The sequence below is a fragment of the Pongo abelii genome, chromosome X (assembly GCF_028885655.2).
Source record: "Pongo abelii isolate AG06213 chromosome X, NHGRI_mPonAbe1-v2.0_pri, whole genome shotgun sequence".
NCBI classification, from domain to species: domain Eukaryota; kingdom Metazoa; phylum Chordata; class Mammalia; order Primates; family Hominidae; genus Pongo; species Pongo abelii.
Genome location: NC_072008.2, coordinates 56282190 through 56298509, shown reverse-complemented (window position 1 = coordinate 56298509; position 16320 = coordinate 56282190). Strand labels below are relative to the sequence as shown.

The 16320-nt window shown below is 40.8% G+C and overlaps 1 protein-coding gene across 1 annotated transcript in view; it reads right to left on the bottom strand.

The window, feature by feature from the left end:
* The window catches only part of KLF8 (KLF transcription factor 8), a 373193-nt gene extending 357125 nt beyond the window's left edge, over positions 1 to 16068 (bottom strand). The window contains exon 1 of the mRNA XM_024241115.3: positions 11257 to 16068. The gene's annotated coding sequence lies outside the window, so the exon portion shown is untranslated. The remainder of the gene's footprint in view (positions 1 to 11256) is intronic.
* Positions 16069 to 16320: the final 252 nt, after the last annotated feature.

Below are 16320 nucleotides of genomic sequence, written 5' to 3'. Positions count from 1 at the left end.
CCACGCTCTGAGCTGGTACTGGGGTGTTTCTGCAAAGACGCCTGTGATATGATTCATCTTCAGGTCTTGTAGCCGTGGATACCAGCATCTGCTCCAGTGGAGGTAGCAGGGAAGTGAAGTGGACTTGGTGCAGTTCCTTGGTTGTGTTTTTCTTTAGTGGGCTGGTTTTGTGTTGGTTGGCCTCCAGCCAGGAAGTGGTGCTTTCAAGAGTGCATTAGCTGCAGTCCTATATGGAGGAGGCAACCTTGCCCTAGAGACACCTGGTTAAGTATTCAGGTTTCTCAGGCAGCAGGCAGGGCCACAGAGCTCCCAAAATATTACGACATTTGCCTTCAGCTAGCAGGTAGAGAAAGACCACCAGGTGGGGGCAGAGATAGGCATGTCTGAGCTCAGCCTATCCTTGGGCTGGGCTTGCTGTGGCTGCTGTAGGGGCTGGGGTGTGGTTCCCTGTCTAATGGTGTTACATTCCCAGGGGGATTATGGCTGCTTCTGCTGAGTCATACAGGTTGCCAGGTAAGTGGGGGAAAGCTGGCAGTCACAGGCCTCACCCAGCTCTCACACAGCCAGAAATCCTAAAAGCGGGTTTCACTTCCACCATGCCCCCCCAACATCACTGAGTCTATTTCGAGGCAGCCGGTGACCAGGGCTGAGAACTTGCCCCAGACCACAAACCTCCCTGTTGAGAGAGCAAGCAGGCTCACAGTTTTTCAGTGTCTCAGGAGTTTGCAGTGGTAATCCAGTTCCTTCAAAGGGTCTCTGGATTTTCTTGGCTTTCCTGGTATGTTCCTGTGGTAGTTCTTGGGAGCAAAAGTTCACGAAGTGAGTCTCCACACACTGCTCTATCAGTCTGACCAGGAGCTGCAAGCTAGTCCTGCCTTCTATCCACCCTCTTAATCTGAAAACTCCATTGTATTTTGGGAGCAGCTAACTTTTTTTCTAGGTTTCATAGGTCCACAGAAGAGACAAATTTTGCCCCAGGATGGACCACACCCTGAGTCTCATCCTTCCTTATGCAGATGAAGTAGAAGATGAGTTTTGGGACTCTGAGTTGATTAAATTTAGGTGAGATTTTTAAGACTTAGAATTGATGCCAGAATGGGTTAGAACTTTTGGAGATGTTGTGACAGAGTGAATGTGTTTTGCCCATGGGAAGGGCATAAATTTTGGAGGGCCAAAGGAAGACTGTTTTGGATGGTAATGTGACCTTTAAAATGGTATGTTGAAGTCCTAGCCATCAGTACTTGTGAATGTGACATTATTTGAAAATAAAGTCTTTGAAGACACACACACACACACACACACGCGGACACACACATATACACACAGACATAGCCATGTGAAGAGAGAGACAGAAATTAGAGTTATACTGCCACAAGCCAAGGAATATCTGGACTTACCAGAAGCTGAAAGAGATCAGGAAGGATTCTTTCTAGAGGTTTTCGATGGAGCATGGCCTTGCCAATACTTTTATTTTTTATTTCAGATTTCTAGCCTCAAGAACTGTGAGAGAATAAACTTCTGCTGTTTTAAGCCACCCATTTTGTGGTACATTTTACAGCATCAGAAAACAAATATGCCAAGTATTCATTTGTGTGGAGATATATTTTTATGAGTTTGCATGTATCAGGATTGGATGGCAATTTCTGAATGAGCATGTATATCTCTGTCTGGGTACCTATATGCATGATCTACATATAGTTGACCAGGAACATGAAAAATGATGTATAATCTGCCAGAAAGTCTCAAGCTAGGTAGATAATTTCCCCAAACTCATTGATTCACTTATTCCCTCAACAAGTATTCACTGGGTTCCTTCTATGTTCTAGGCACTGGGGACAATCATGATTAAGATATCCTTAGACTGCTGAGTCTAGTGCTATGGGAACCCAGAGGTAGAAACAACTTCCTTTATCTACTTACTTTCTGGGGCTCCTGTTATTTCTCTAATCTTATTTCCATTCAAGGAAAGATAGTGAGAAGTTGAATTACTAAATAATACAAGAATACTTATAAAAGAGAGTTGCGACATTTGAGTCTGTCCCCTTCCTAATTTATGTGTTTAAAAGCAGCATGATCTAGTACTTAAAGGCAAGAGCTCTGGTGTTAATTTTGTGTTGAGATCCCAGACGACAAATGCTAGCTGTGTGACTGAAAGCAAGTTATTTAGTTAACTTCTCTAATTCTATATTTCTTCATTTATTAAAAGAAAAGGTGGGGGAGCAATAATATTTCATAGAATTGTACTGAAGAGTCAACAAAATAATCTTTATACAGGGCTAACACAGTTCTGGGCACTCAGAAGCCAGCCCTCTTCTGCCCCTTGAATACTCAAGAAAAAGCTCTTTTGCTTGAGTACTTTTTCCACTATATGAGTGTACTGTTTCCTACTAGCAGAAGAGTGAGTAGATGACAGGGTGTGAAATACAAATTTAAGATTCCCAAGGTGACTCTCTATTTAAATCCACACAGTTTATAAGGATATTTCCTGACTTTATTTTGAATTAAAACAGGATAACTTTAACACACCATCATGACCATTTTAGTACGTAGGTCTTGTCAAGAATTTAGAATAGTGTCTTGCACTTAGTAATTGCTCAATAAATGTTAATTATTATTGCTATTTTTGATAAATACTGCCTTCACCTGCCAACTAAAGAATTGGATGAAGGAGACAGGGGATCCAAAGTAAGAAACCCATATTCATTTTATTGCAACTTGAACTGACTTTATCAAAGAGGAAAGGGAAAGAAAACAATGTTTGCCTAGATTCCAAATGCTCCAAGTGAAATTACTCTTCCTAGGAAGTTGCTTCATTTTGGCTCTGGGTTCTTCCCATTTCACTTTGAAAAACGTAGACTCTCACTCTGGAAATAAGCAACTCTTAGCTTGAGGAAGTCAGGACAATTCTATTCTATTTATAAAAAGCAAAGCAGATTCCAGAGGAGGCAGCAAGACTTGAGCAGGGAGATTGGATTCCTTTGGAAGAAATCTATCCCAAGATCTTGAAAGTGGATAGTTTCAGCCAGATCAGCTTACTTTGGCATTTTGGAGGGTAGAAGAAGCTTCTCTCTCAACATCGTCTAAAGTTAGCAATCTCTGCAAGCCAACCTCTGACAACAGCTCTAAGGAAACTTTGCTGAGAGCAAAACTTCAAATATCAACTGCTACTTCAGTAAGGAGTGTCAGGAAGGGAACTTTAAAGTCACTGAAAAAAATCATTGATACAAGAAGTATCCGAAGCCTCAGCAGGGAAGCAGAAACCTTGGAAAGTTCCTGGGAGTAAGGGGACCCACAAAGGGGAAACACAGTTAGTTAATCACTGTCACTATGTGTAATTCTAAAGCCCAGGCATTACATTTATAAATGCAACTCTTGCTAATTCTCTAGGCCTGGGCACATTAGTATCAGCTGCTCTCCCCATGACTTCCCTCTTTCCCATCCAGGCCTGTTACCCTTTGAGAATGCACTCACCAGGCCTCATTCACTGGCCTTTAGATCATTATGATGATTAATAAGATAATTTTAAGCCACTGAAGGAAGCCCTGTGGACTTCAAAGTGCAAAAAGAAAATTGGAGAAGGCTGTTATGGCAATTTTGGCCTCAAATTGCTTTATACAGTAATAGGAATAGATTCACCACAGGAAAGGACTAGGCCACTGGGAGCACAGTCAACCCTACATATTCTCAAAATAGCAGGACGTAGCCTGGCAAGCATATCAAGCAGGCCAGGGCTACAGGGGGCTGCGAAACTTCCAAGAGAACACAAGAAGTTACTACAAAGTGGGTAGGGCCAAAATAATATTTTGTACAGGGGACACATTTGAAAATGTCTGCTCTGTACATAGTGACCACCTTATAACTCCTCTTTGATTAGCAAAGGTGTTCCAACAGCTTATATTACATGACCCTAGCTTCCTGACCAGAGCTGGTTTATCTAGGTATAAGTAGCTGGCTCAAGCCTGGTCAATCGGTGAGTGTCCACTTCCCTGTGATTTGGGAATTGGAACAAACAAAGCCAGTACCTGCTCATGTGACTGAACTGTAACTTATAAACTCGAGAGATGAGGGAGCTATCTCTTGCTCACTATGTAATATAATTTGCTAAGAGAGAAGAAATAAGCAGATATGCCAAGGGAAGCATATATAAGACATAGAAAGAAAATCACCTTAGGTTGCTGACAACTTCCCATTTCCAAAACCCAGTCCATTCCTAAGATCCAGTCACATTGCTCTTGTGTTTAAGCTAGCTTCAGCTGGTTTACACCCTTTGCAACCAAAGGATATTAATGAATAAATAACATGTATAAAGGGGAAGCTGCTGCTTCAGCTTGTGTTAAGTGTCACCATGAGGCAGTATAGGCCCAGTGATGCCACACATTTCAAGTTTTTCAAGAAAACTGCGAGTCTATTTTATGTGAAATCATCTGCCTTTTACACACTGGCAATTAATTCAAATTTTGAAAAGATCATGGCTCAAGGCAAGTACATCTGTGGCCTGAATGTGGCTTGTGAACCCTTGAGTTGTGACCTCGGTCAGCAAAATCTGTCTTACATGTTACTTCTTAGATCTTTCATCTATTTTTATCTTTTTCATATGTACCCATTTGTACATTGCATTACACTGCTTAACAGGACCCACAGTTACTGACTCACTTTGATTCTATTTCCTTTTTTGGTCTTACTGACTAGTTAGTTCAACATTTCATAATGATTAAAAATGTAGATTGTATAGCCAAACTATCTGCATTCAAATTCAAATTCAACAAATTATTAGCAGAGTATTCCCAGTTTCTTTACAGTTATTGTCAGAGGTTTGGGGTACTGGAGGTTCCCCATTTATCAAATGGATATAGTAAATTCAATGCTTAGAGTAGTACTTGGTACATTTATTTTTGTATTATTAAAATTATTATTATTGCTTTGACTACTCTGACTAGTTATCATTTCTACCAGTCCAGACTCCCACAAAGTACCAGTCTCATCCCTTCTCCCTGATCAGCAATGACTTTTGAGTCCTAAGGTTTCTGTCTACCTTCTGGTCCCAGTAATTTTTCTGGTCTTTATTGACTGACCCTCAGTGAAAAAAATCCCTCTAATTTCTCTGTACAGCACTGAAAGCAGCTGTTTATGCAATCTCTAATGTTTTGAATAGTAAAGAATAGCTTTCGGGTACAGTGTTCCTCATATCGTGCTTATAAAAAATAAGAGACTCTTATTTATGGTTGATTCCTGGGTTGTGCCTACTTTTCCAGTCTTTTTTCCTGCCACCAACTTATGTGACAGCCATAATGAAACACTATTTCCTGAACACAGCATATCTCTGGTGTCTCCATTGATTTATACATAATGTTCCTTCCATCTGCCATGCTCCTTCTTTCTCAACTTGTGTATGTTGAAAACTCCTATTTATCCTTCAAGACTCAAATATCATCTCCTCTAGCAAGTCTTCTCTGACCCTCTAACCCCCAAATCACCCACATTTTACTTGCTCATATTAATAACCTTCTCACTTGGCAAGTTTGCCAAAACTCCCCTCCTGAAGTTGACTCAACTTTCCTCTAACCCTCAGTGTCCTTATCTAAAAAGTGAGCATAACTATTGTGAATTTTCTTAGTATGGTCCATGGCATATATTAAGTAATCAAGAAATGTTAGACGTTAGCTAGAGTTTTGCCTGTCTCCCAGCTGAGCTCCAGGGCAAGACTGAGGTCTCAGATTTTTGTATACCCAGGCTATAGCACAGAGCTGACTACATAGAGGGTTCTCATGGCATATATATTGAACAAATAAATGAGATGAATAACTGAATGCTGCATCCCCATTTCAAAAACCATCTGCCTTACATAAGTGGAAATGGTTAATATATATGACCAGGTTTAATTAAACCAAAGCTGCAGATCACATTTGAGTTATTATTCTTGTAAAAATGTACTCTGAACCCCTTTCCATGTTCTCTGTCCATTACATACGTATCATGCCATCACTGACCAGTAAAATGTTCCCAGTTCAGAGAGTTATTCCTAAGTTCAGCTTTCTAAGGAACAAAATATAGGCCATCTTAGCATTAGGAGGCATTAGCTAGATAATATTCTTTGAAACTTAGCTATTTCCCTGAAACACTAGGAGAAAGAATTTTAACCTTGCTGTTTTTCCAGCCGCTGCTTTTACCCCATATGTATTACCACCACAAGAAAAAGTTCTCTTAAACTCACCCTTTCTCTAACCCTACACTGTCCTTCTCCAACCCACATTATGTTAGTGCCCATTACTTGCCTCTGGTAATAAGATTCTTCCTGCCTGGAATAACCTTTCCCTTCTACTCTGTATTCATTTCCGAGGGCTGCTATGACAAAGTGTCACCAACTGGTTCGCTTAAACGATGGAAATTTATTGTCCCACAGTTCTGGAGGCTAGAAGTATGAAATCAAGGTGTCAGCAGGGTTGGTTCCTTCTGAGGGCTGTGAAGGAAGAATCTGTTCTGGGCCTCTCCTTGGGTTGCAGATGGTTGTATTCTCCATGTCTCTTCACGTCATATTCCCACTGTGTGAGTCTGTCTTTGTATCCAAATTTCCCTGTTTTATAAGGACACCAGTCATATTGAATTGGGGCCCACTTGATTTAATAAAGTTAAAATGATCTCATAAAAAAATAAAATGAGATCATTTTAACTTTTTAACCTCTATAAAGACCCTGTCTCCAAATAGTCACATTCTGAAAAACTAGGAATTAAGACTCCAACATATATTGGGGAACACAATTCAACCCATAGCAAAGGACATACAGATTGGAGGCAGAGAGAACAATAAAGGAGCTATTATAATAAGCTAGGTCAGATATAACAGCCTTGAATGTAGTAGAGAGTCAAGAAGGCTGAAGATCTAAAGAGAGAGCACTGAACATGACAGATCGTTAAGTAACTTTGGCAAGAACAGTTTCAGTGATAGTTTAAATGGAAACTGCACAAAATAAATAGGAGTGGTAATTTAAATGAGTTCAAAGAAAGATTTAGACAAGGGAAAAAATGTGCTTGCAAGCTTAAGATTAGGTAGTATGGCATAATAGTCAGGCATAGACTTCATAGACTTGGGTTCAAATCTCAGCTCTGCCACTTACTAGCTGTGTAAGCTTAGGCAAGTTGCTTGATTTTACTGTGCCCCAAGTTCCTTAACTGAACAATGAGGAAAATAATAGTATCTACTTAATAGGACTGCTGTGAACATTATATACATTGATATCTGTAACGTGCTCAATAGAGGGGCCTGGTACAAAGTAGGTCTTCAATATATGTCAGCAATGTTAGGTGGATAGGGTTGAATGAGTGGGAAAATCAAAGAATAAGAAGAAATTTAAGAAAATAAGAGAGAAGGAACCTAACTGATGAAACAACTTAGAAAGTACAGGAGAGGATGGATCTCTTACACTTACTAGCTGTATGATCTTGGATAAGGTACTTTCTTTCCTGTGCCTCAGTTTTCTCAATTATAAAATGGCAATGATAATAGTGTCTACCTCACAAGATTACTGTGAGGATGAAGTGAAATGATGCATGAAACATGAGTGCTGAAATTAAAGGAAATAATGCATATAATTTAAAAAGCCATATACTCTAAAACAGTGATTGTAAATTCTGCAGTAGGGAATGGGAATGGGGATTCTGATATGGGATGGGAACAGGCATATTCCTTCTCCACCTTTCACAAACAGGGCACAGTGAGCCTCTGTTGCTAATAGGAGTGTGTTATATTCCTTAGGTGTATTGGGAATGAAAAAAAATGAGAACCTCTAACCTCTAAGGCGGTAGTCCTCAAACTTCAGTGTGTATCCAGGTCACCCAGATGGTGTATGAAAAAAAAGTACTGATTGTTTTATCACAATCAGTATGAGTTTCTCAATCAGTATGTCTGGGGTGGGGCCTGAAAATCTGCATTTCTAAGAGGTTCCCTGGTGATGCTGATGCTGCTGGTCCAAGCACCATACTAAGAGAACCTCAACTCTAAGCAAGTGGTTCTCAACCTTTACTGCACATTAGAATTACCTAGGGAGCTCTTTTAAAAATCCATCTTCCAAGCTGTGCCCCAACCAATTACATCAGTATCTCTGAGGATGGACAAAGTTATCAGTATTTTTAAAATATCCTCAACTGATTCCAGTGTGTGGCCAAGGTTAAGAATTGTTTTAGGGGAAGCCTACCCTAATCCACAAGTCTCCCTTTACACACACAGCTAACATGCACACCTACCTTATCTCTAAAAGGGAGTCGCAAGGACAAGTGGAAATTTCAAGGCCAGAAATGAATGGAACTTTCAATGTATGGAACAGAGGGGTTAAAACTTTGTATTTGTGTGACTTGTTCTTGTTCTTACTGCATTGTCCTGTTTGGACTTCCTTGGCTTTTTTCTTCTTTCTCTCAATTCCCTTCCTCTCACACTTCTCTCCTTCTGAGTTCCCTGCGGCTAATGAGGTGTTTTAAACTTAAAGCTCCCACTGGGAAGGACTTGGGGGAAGCACAGCGCACAGCTTCAAAGGAATCATGTGTGCCAGCAGGACGGAAAGTTTAAAAAAAGGTTTCCAAGCAAATAATTTTCACAATTTCTTGACAAAGAGTGCTACAAAATCTTGTGATATTTTCTTAAAGCAGATGAGACTTTTTCTAGTGCTAGTAAATTAATATATTTTGTTAAAGTACATTGAAGACACTTTTTGTATTTAAGTATAGTTGACCCTTGAAAAACACAGGTTTAAACTGCATGGGTCCACTTATACATGGATTTTCTTCCACCTCTCCCACTCCTGAAAAAGCAAGACCACACCCGCTCTTCTTCCTTCTCAATCTACTAAATGTGAAGATGGCAAGAATTAAGACCTTTATGATAATCCACTTCCACTTAATGAAAAGTAAATATATTTTCTCTTGCTTACAATTTTCTAAACGTTTTCTTTTTTCTATCTTACTTTATTATAAGAACACAGTATATAATATGTATAACTTACAAAATGTATATTAATTAACTGTTTATATTATCAGTAAGGCTTCTGGTCAATTGTAGGCTACTAGTAGATAAGTTTTGGGGAATCAAAAGTTATATATGGGTTTTCAACTGTGTGGGGTCAGCATCTCTAACCTCTGTGCTGTCAACAGTAGTTTCAAGTGCATTTGAAACCTTCTTCAGATAATTATTTTATAAAACAATGGTTGGTATGAAATTAAATTGTATTAATTGACATGAACAAGTTAGCAATACGTTTACTAAGTTTTTCTTAAAGGAGCATTAGATCCCAAACATAAAAATATAATCCATCTTGATTGTATAAGATGAATAATTCAAGATTCATTCTCTTTAATGCAACAGAATTTCAAATAGAATGACTGTTATTTCTTTTTTTACAAATGACTTCCTGTCTCATTCAGAATAAAAGCCAAAGTCTTTACAAGTTCCTATATGATCTAGCCCCCTCTATCTCACTGACCTTATATCCCGCACTCTTCCTCTTCTCTACTCCAGTGATACTGACCTTCTTACTATTCTTTGAACATACCATGCCTTTGCACTTGCTACTTCCTCTGTCTAGAACACCCTTCCCTCAGGTATTCTCATGGCTGGCTCCCTCACTTCATTCAGATATATTCTTTAAAATCACCCCAATTCCACATGCCCTGTAGCCTTTCTCCCATCTTATCCCCACTCAACGTATATGTTTATTGTTTTTTGTTAGTCCCCTCCACCAACACCTCCTCATTAGAATATAATCTCCAAGAAGGGATATTTTCCCCAGAGTCTTGTGTGGTGATGATACAGAGTAGATTCTCAGTATGTAATTGTCAAATGAATGAACGAATGAATGAATGAATATAATAACACAATGTAATTTTGCGTCGATACCTTTCTGTATCACAGTTCCCTACCCTGGACCGCTGAGTAAGAACTAGGAAGGGACTCAAAACAAAGGAAATTGCAGAGCACTGGGAACTGTGGCATTCCATTGACCAAACAAAAACCTACAGAGTGAAATATGAATCCTAAAACCTCAAACATGTTTTCATCTCTTCGACCTGTGGAGTATCATTAGGCTCCATCCACAGTCCTGCCACCCTCCCTGTGCAGAAACATGAGAGACAAATATGTAAGAGATGTCACTGGTCCATAACAGACCCTTTCTAACAAGTTTCTGCCACACCAGCTCTTCTTTAACAGTGGAAGGGAGATGGTGAAGCCCTCTTTCCCAAAACAATCTCCCTTACTGGACATGGATAACGCCAAAGTGGCATTAGCTTTCCTATTGAAGTTTCCTGCTCTTTCCTCTCTGCATGCCATTTTGATTTGAGTTCCCATTTCTTCTAGCTGGAATTCCCAGTCACTTGGCTTTGAGCATATGGACACCTGGTACTGAACAGAAGACAATAAAAGTGAACCATTGAGCCATTCATGTAAGAAATGTTTGGTAAATGCTGTAATCAAATTCAACATTTTTCTCCATATCCTGGGAAGGCTACTAATCAGTTAAAAAGGGAGTCATTGACAACACTCTGCATGGCCTTGACATTTTACACAAACCTCCCAGCAGTGTGATCAGCCACAAGCAATGAACCTGGCATTCAATAAAATTTGTAGAATGAATTTGTTCAAGATACCTGCACTGCCATGGCGCCTCTAAGGAAATGGAAATTTTCCCTTTGAGCTAAAACTGCAGTCAACTGGCTGCAGTTAACTAATGTGTAACTTGGCAACATTGCCCACGGTGCACCTCCTAAGAATCACATGGATATTAGAACCAAGTTTGGAAGCTGGTCTGAGTAAGAAAAAGCTGTCCTCGCCACACAAATTCCTTCCAACATAGAGGTACTGCCACCCTTCTCATAATTGAATTTCCAGTTAAATAGTGCACTGTCCCTTTAAGAAGCCAGGCAAGATGGAGCCCTCCTAGCTCACAGCTAGAGGCTTCAGGCAACCTGATAGGGTTGCTGCAGGGTGAAAAAAAGAAAGAATGCCAGGAGGGAGGAAGTCGAGGCTCTAATACCTGGAGGAGAAATCAAGGATCCAACCACACAGCCATCGAACTGAGCGCGCCTGTCCCGCCCGTGGTAGCTCCCCTAGGCTCTAAAGCACCACCTCCCTTCCCCTCCCCTTCTTACCAACCCCACTCTGCTCCACCCTGAAAGGTCTTCCTTGAAAGAGGCTATTTCGCCGCCCAGAGAGGGTGATAAAAGGAAGGTGGAGTGGGAGGTGGCAGTTGGTAAGGCAAAATAAAAGGGACTTACTTTCGGATTCTGCGCCTCCGAAGGCATCATCTCCTCCCAGCCCCGGGGCCTGGGCCGACGGGGCGGGGCCAGGATTGAGCTCTTGGACTCGGGGTCCTCACTCCCTCGGACTACACACGTAGTTGAGTGAAGAGTTAGGGGGAATGGGCACCGACTAGGGCCGGTGTACAGTCTATTTTAATTATCTCAAGGGAAGGCAGAAGAGTGTAAAGAGTGTTAGCCAGAGGAAGGAGTGGAGGTGAACTCTAAAACCTTCCTTTTCCCTACTTTCTAGTTAGCTTCCCTCCCCCGGAATTAGCAATATCAAGGGCAATGGTTTTCTTTTTTCTTCCTTTTGTTATCTCTCAGCTGCCAGTCTCGACCCCACCCAGCGGCTCCACCCCATCCACTACTACACCATTCTGTCAATCACCAGCCCCTTTAAAGCTGCATCGCACAACTTGATTGTTCATCCCACTTAGGCGGGCGGACATAATCTTGGTCCTTCCGACCTTTTCAACGATACCCCGGACCTTTCTGCTGGGTTTATGAAGCTGAGATTGTTTGCTAGTGGCGGCCTCCCCGCCCCCTTTGTCCTGGAGCTTGAATACTGGGCTGCACCCAAACTTCTTCCGGCAGGGGCAGGCCCCGCCACACCCCACCGCATCTCTTTTCATTACTTTGTTTCCGGTAAAACTGGTTCCCTAGGCTGCCAGATCCCTAAGAAAGTTTCTGCGACGCCCCCTTGGTGCCGCCCACGCCCATGCAGTCTTTGGACTGAAGTGGCTACAACAGCTCTAGAGTTTCTGGGGATTCTTCTTTCTGCCTATCCTGGGATGCTCAGTCTTCTCCGTCTCTCATCTGTGTGAGTCTGCATGTTTTTGACTAGAATGGGGAAGGGGAAGGGAGAGAGGGTGGGGATTCCCAGAAATGTGCCTTATGCCTCTAATTCACCCCAAACAGCAGTCCCTTACTACCGCCCCACCTCATAACTAGGCAGCTCAAAGTCAGAGAAGGGCCCTGAGGTTCCATCCCACAGGTATAACTGGAACTCCAGAATGACCCATGAGAAATCATGTTTAATGCCATTCCCCCCTTCAGTTAATGACAGTACCTGGTTGCTTAGGCCAAAAATCTTGGAGCCATCCCTGATTCTTCTCTCACAAGTCTCATCCAATTATTGAGGAAATCCCGTTAGCTTTGTCCTAAAAGTGTGTTCAGCATCCGACCATTTCTCATCCTTTCCACTACTACTACCCTGACCCTGATCCTGACCATCACCATCTCCCAAATGGATGGCTGGAAGAGTGTCTTCACTGGTGACCCTTCTTCCACATCTGCCCTGCTAAAATCTGTTCAACAGCCAGCAAACAAATAGTCTTTCTAAAAGGCAAATCTGACCAGGTCGCACCTCTGTTTAAAACCTTTCAGTCATTTCCCATTGCAGTCAGCACCTGGATTGTCTTATATTATCAACAAGGCCCTCAAGATCCACCTGTCTCCCGCCTGTCTCTTTGACTTGATTTGTAAACACCTTGTTCACACTGCTGTAGCTATGCTGACCTCCTTTTCATTGCAATATATTAAGATCTCTCTCACCTCAAGGCCTTTGCACTTCCTTTTCCTTCTGTCTGATTATGCCCATGGTGGGCTCCAACATCCTACACATCTCAGGAAAGCGTTCCCTTACTATGTACATTAAGGTAACTCCCACAATCCAGGCACTCTCTATGACCTCATCTCATTTTATTTTTATCACAGCACGGATCACAATTTAATCTGTGTGTTTGCTTCTGTGACAAAGTAAGTCTCCCACTAGAGTATAAGCTCAGTAAGAGCAGGGACATCATCTATTTTGCTCACTGCTCTATCCACAGCATACTGAACAGTGGGTGTCATACAGTAGGGACTCAATAAAAATTTGTTGAAAGAACAATTAAAGGCAATATCATCAGGGATTTATCTGGGTGATATCTGTTTGTAAACAATAAACAAATCAAAACAGAAAACAAGAAAGAAATACACACCTGATATGAACAACTTTCCCTATTTATTCTTCCTTAGAACATCTGCTTGAATATCTTGCCTCTGGGCTGAGTTGGCAACATGATTGGAGCAGTGACATAGTAGAAGTATGCTTTCAGGTTGGCTTTTAGGGTTGGCAGTTGATAGCTGATGGTTGACTTGTGTTCTCAACTTAAAGATGAAGGGAAGAATAAAATTAAGGACATTGGTTACATAAAGCAAGAAGGGTGGTTTAAGCAATTTTGTAAACTATGACCTTGATACAGGGTCATAAGAAGCAGCCATTTTCCTTCACCACTAGAAGAGTATAGGGCTATTTAGTCTCAACAAGAGAAAACTTAGGAGGACAACAATCTTTTTTTTCAGGGTTGTCTTGAGCTGTCATTAACATGTCATTGGTTGCTTATACCCACTGTGTCCTAACCTTAACTATCTGCCTGTTCATAGAGGTTACTCAGCCCAAATGGACCTCTAGCCATGAATGCCAGGCAGCTCTTACTAGGTTGCTACTTATACGTGAGCATAATATCATAGGGAGGTTTGACAGATACCATGGTTATATTCTCAGCACAATGCTAAGCACTGTGGACCATAGGCAAAGAAAGGACTCTTTCAATAAATTTCCCCTTTCTCTAACTTTTGTATGTGTGTGTGTGTGTTTTTTTTTTTTTTGAGACAGTCTCATTCTGTCGCCCAGGCTGGAGTGCAGTGGGGCGATCTTGGCTCACTGCAAGCTCTGCCTCCTGGGTTCACTCCATTCTCCTGCCTCAGCCTCCAGAGAAGCTGGGACTACAGGCGCCTGCCACCACGCCCAGCTAATTTATTTTATTTTTTTTATTGTACTTTAAGTTTTAGAGAACTTTTACACTAGTTCTGAGAATCAAGGCAGAGTTATTTGTAAGGATGATGCAGAGGGGCTTAGCATTTGGCATCAGGCAAGCTAAGACTGGGTTGAAATTGAGACAACCCTGAAAATTGTGGAAATTGCTATACAATACAGGTTACAAACCAACAGTCCATAAGTTAAATTTGGCCAGCAGATAAATTTTGTTTGTCTGCAATGTATATGTATATGTGTGTGTGCATGTGTGCATGTGTGCCTGTGCAGATGTTGACTGAATAAATTATCAACATTGAAAAATGTAGGGATATATGAAAATCTGTGTTTTCATCCTTAAGCCTATTTTCCAGAGTGCTGTCAATCTGTTGGAAATCAGCAGTGCCTGGCCCCTCTAGATGTGCCATGATCTCGTCAGCTTATTACAGCCCTCACCTGAACATTTCACTTATTTTTGTTACCAGTTTGGCCTGTGTATGCATTTTAGTTTGCAACTCTTGCTAAAGAAGAAATGACTAAGAGTTCATGGCAAGAGTACATAGTTAAATATAGTATTTATCCTCTGGTTAAGGCAACACTTGAAAGCTCTTGATTATCCCTAAATGTCCAAGAGTGGTTTTCCAAGTATCTTACAAAATGGTTTTGGCTTCAGGATTATACACCCATTTTGAGGTCATATTTAATATGTAGTCTGGATTGCATTTACAGAAAACACCTCATCCACTCATGCTATATTTTTTTGTTACCTCCCCAACTAGAATGTAATTCCCTGAGGATGGGGACAGAAGCCACATCTAATTTGGTTAAGTTCAAGAAATAAATTATTGCACACTATTACATAGAAAAAACTGCTAGGTTCCAAGCACATGAAGTTAGATGGCTCATTTCTTCCCCTTAAGGAGCTTCTAGTCTGAAATTTTCCTGTGGATTCCATCTCCTGGGGTGACTTTAGACTTCCTGGGAATACCCATTTACTCTTAAATACATTCCAACCTGCCTTCTTTCTTCATGACTTCATGAATGAAATGGCTCTTTTGAAGGTCTCCAGTTACCTCCATGTTGCTAAATCAAATAGTTACTTTTCAGTCCTTAACTCACTGTACCTTCCAGCAATATTTGGAGTAGTTGATCACTGCTACTTTCTTGAAGCAGCCTTTTTCTCTTAACTTCTATGTGAAAAATCCATGGTTTTACTCTTATCCTACTGGCTGCTCCTTTTCAGTCCTTTTCTCCTCTTCTACCAAAGTCTAAATATTAGAGTACCTTAGGGCTTCTGCTTAAACTTCTTTTCTTTTCTGTCTATATTCTCTCCCTAGGTGATCTCATACAGTCCTATGACTCTAAATATAAGCCGATGAATTCCTAAATTTATATCCCAAAACCAAACCCCTCTAAACTCCAGATCCATATGTGGTATCACTGTTTTAAAAAGCAAGTTCTGAAGTCATACCACGTTTGTGTATATCATGGTTCTGTCATGTAGTAGCTGTGTAATACAAGGAAAGTTACTTAACCTCTGTGAGCCTTAGTTTTCACATCTATCGAATGGGGACAATAATTGCAACACCTCAAGATTGAATTTTTGTCACCTGTCTCAATCAACTGTTTATAAGTATCCAGATTAATCTTTAGTAATTGCATACCGGATCATGTCGTTACCCTGCATAATGTCTTCCAGTGCACTTGTGATAAAAGTCTACATCTTTACCATGGCCTACAAGGCCTTGTATGATCTATCCCTTGGCTGCTTCTCCTAACTCGTCTTCTGTCACTCTTCCTCCAGGCCTCAGGACACCAGAGTCACTGACCTTCTTTTCTATAATTCCTCAAATTTGGTATGCTTTTTCTCATCCCAGGGCCATCACACATCCTGTTCTTTCACTCAAATACTCTTATACTCACAGTTCACCTACCTTGTTTCTATTAATTATTCAGGTAAAAATTAACTACAAGTTAATGAAACACAATGGACAGATCTTAATACCAAAATATTGAGTGAACAGAGCAATTCTTAGAAGACAGTTTATGGTTTAATATCAATTTATAAAGTTCAAAAACAAGCAAAAGTAAACAGTATATTGTCTGTTCATACATACATATAAGATAAAACTTAAGGCAAGGGAAGTATTGATATAATCTCAGGATACTTCTGTTAGGGAGGTAGGAGAATGGGATAGAAAAGATACTATAGGTAGATATGAGTTATTGGTAATGTACTAGGT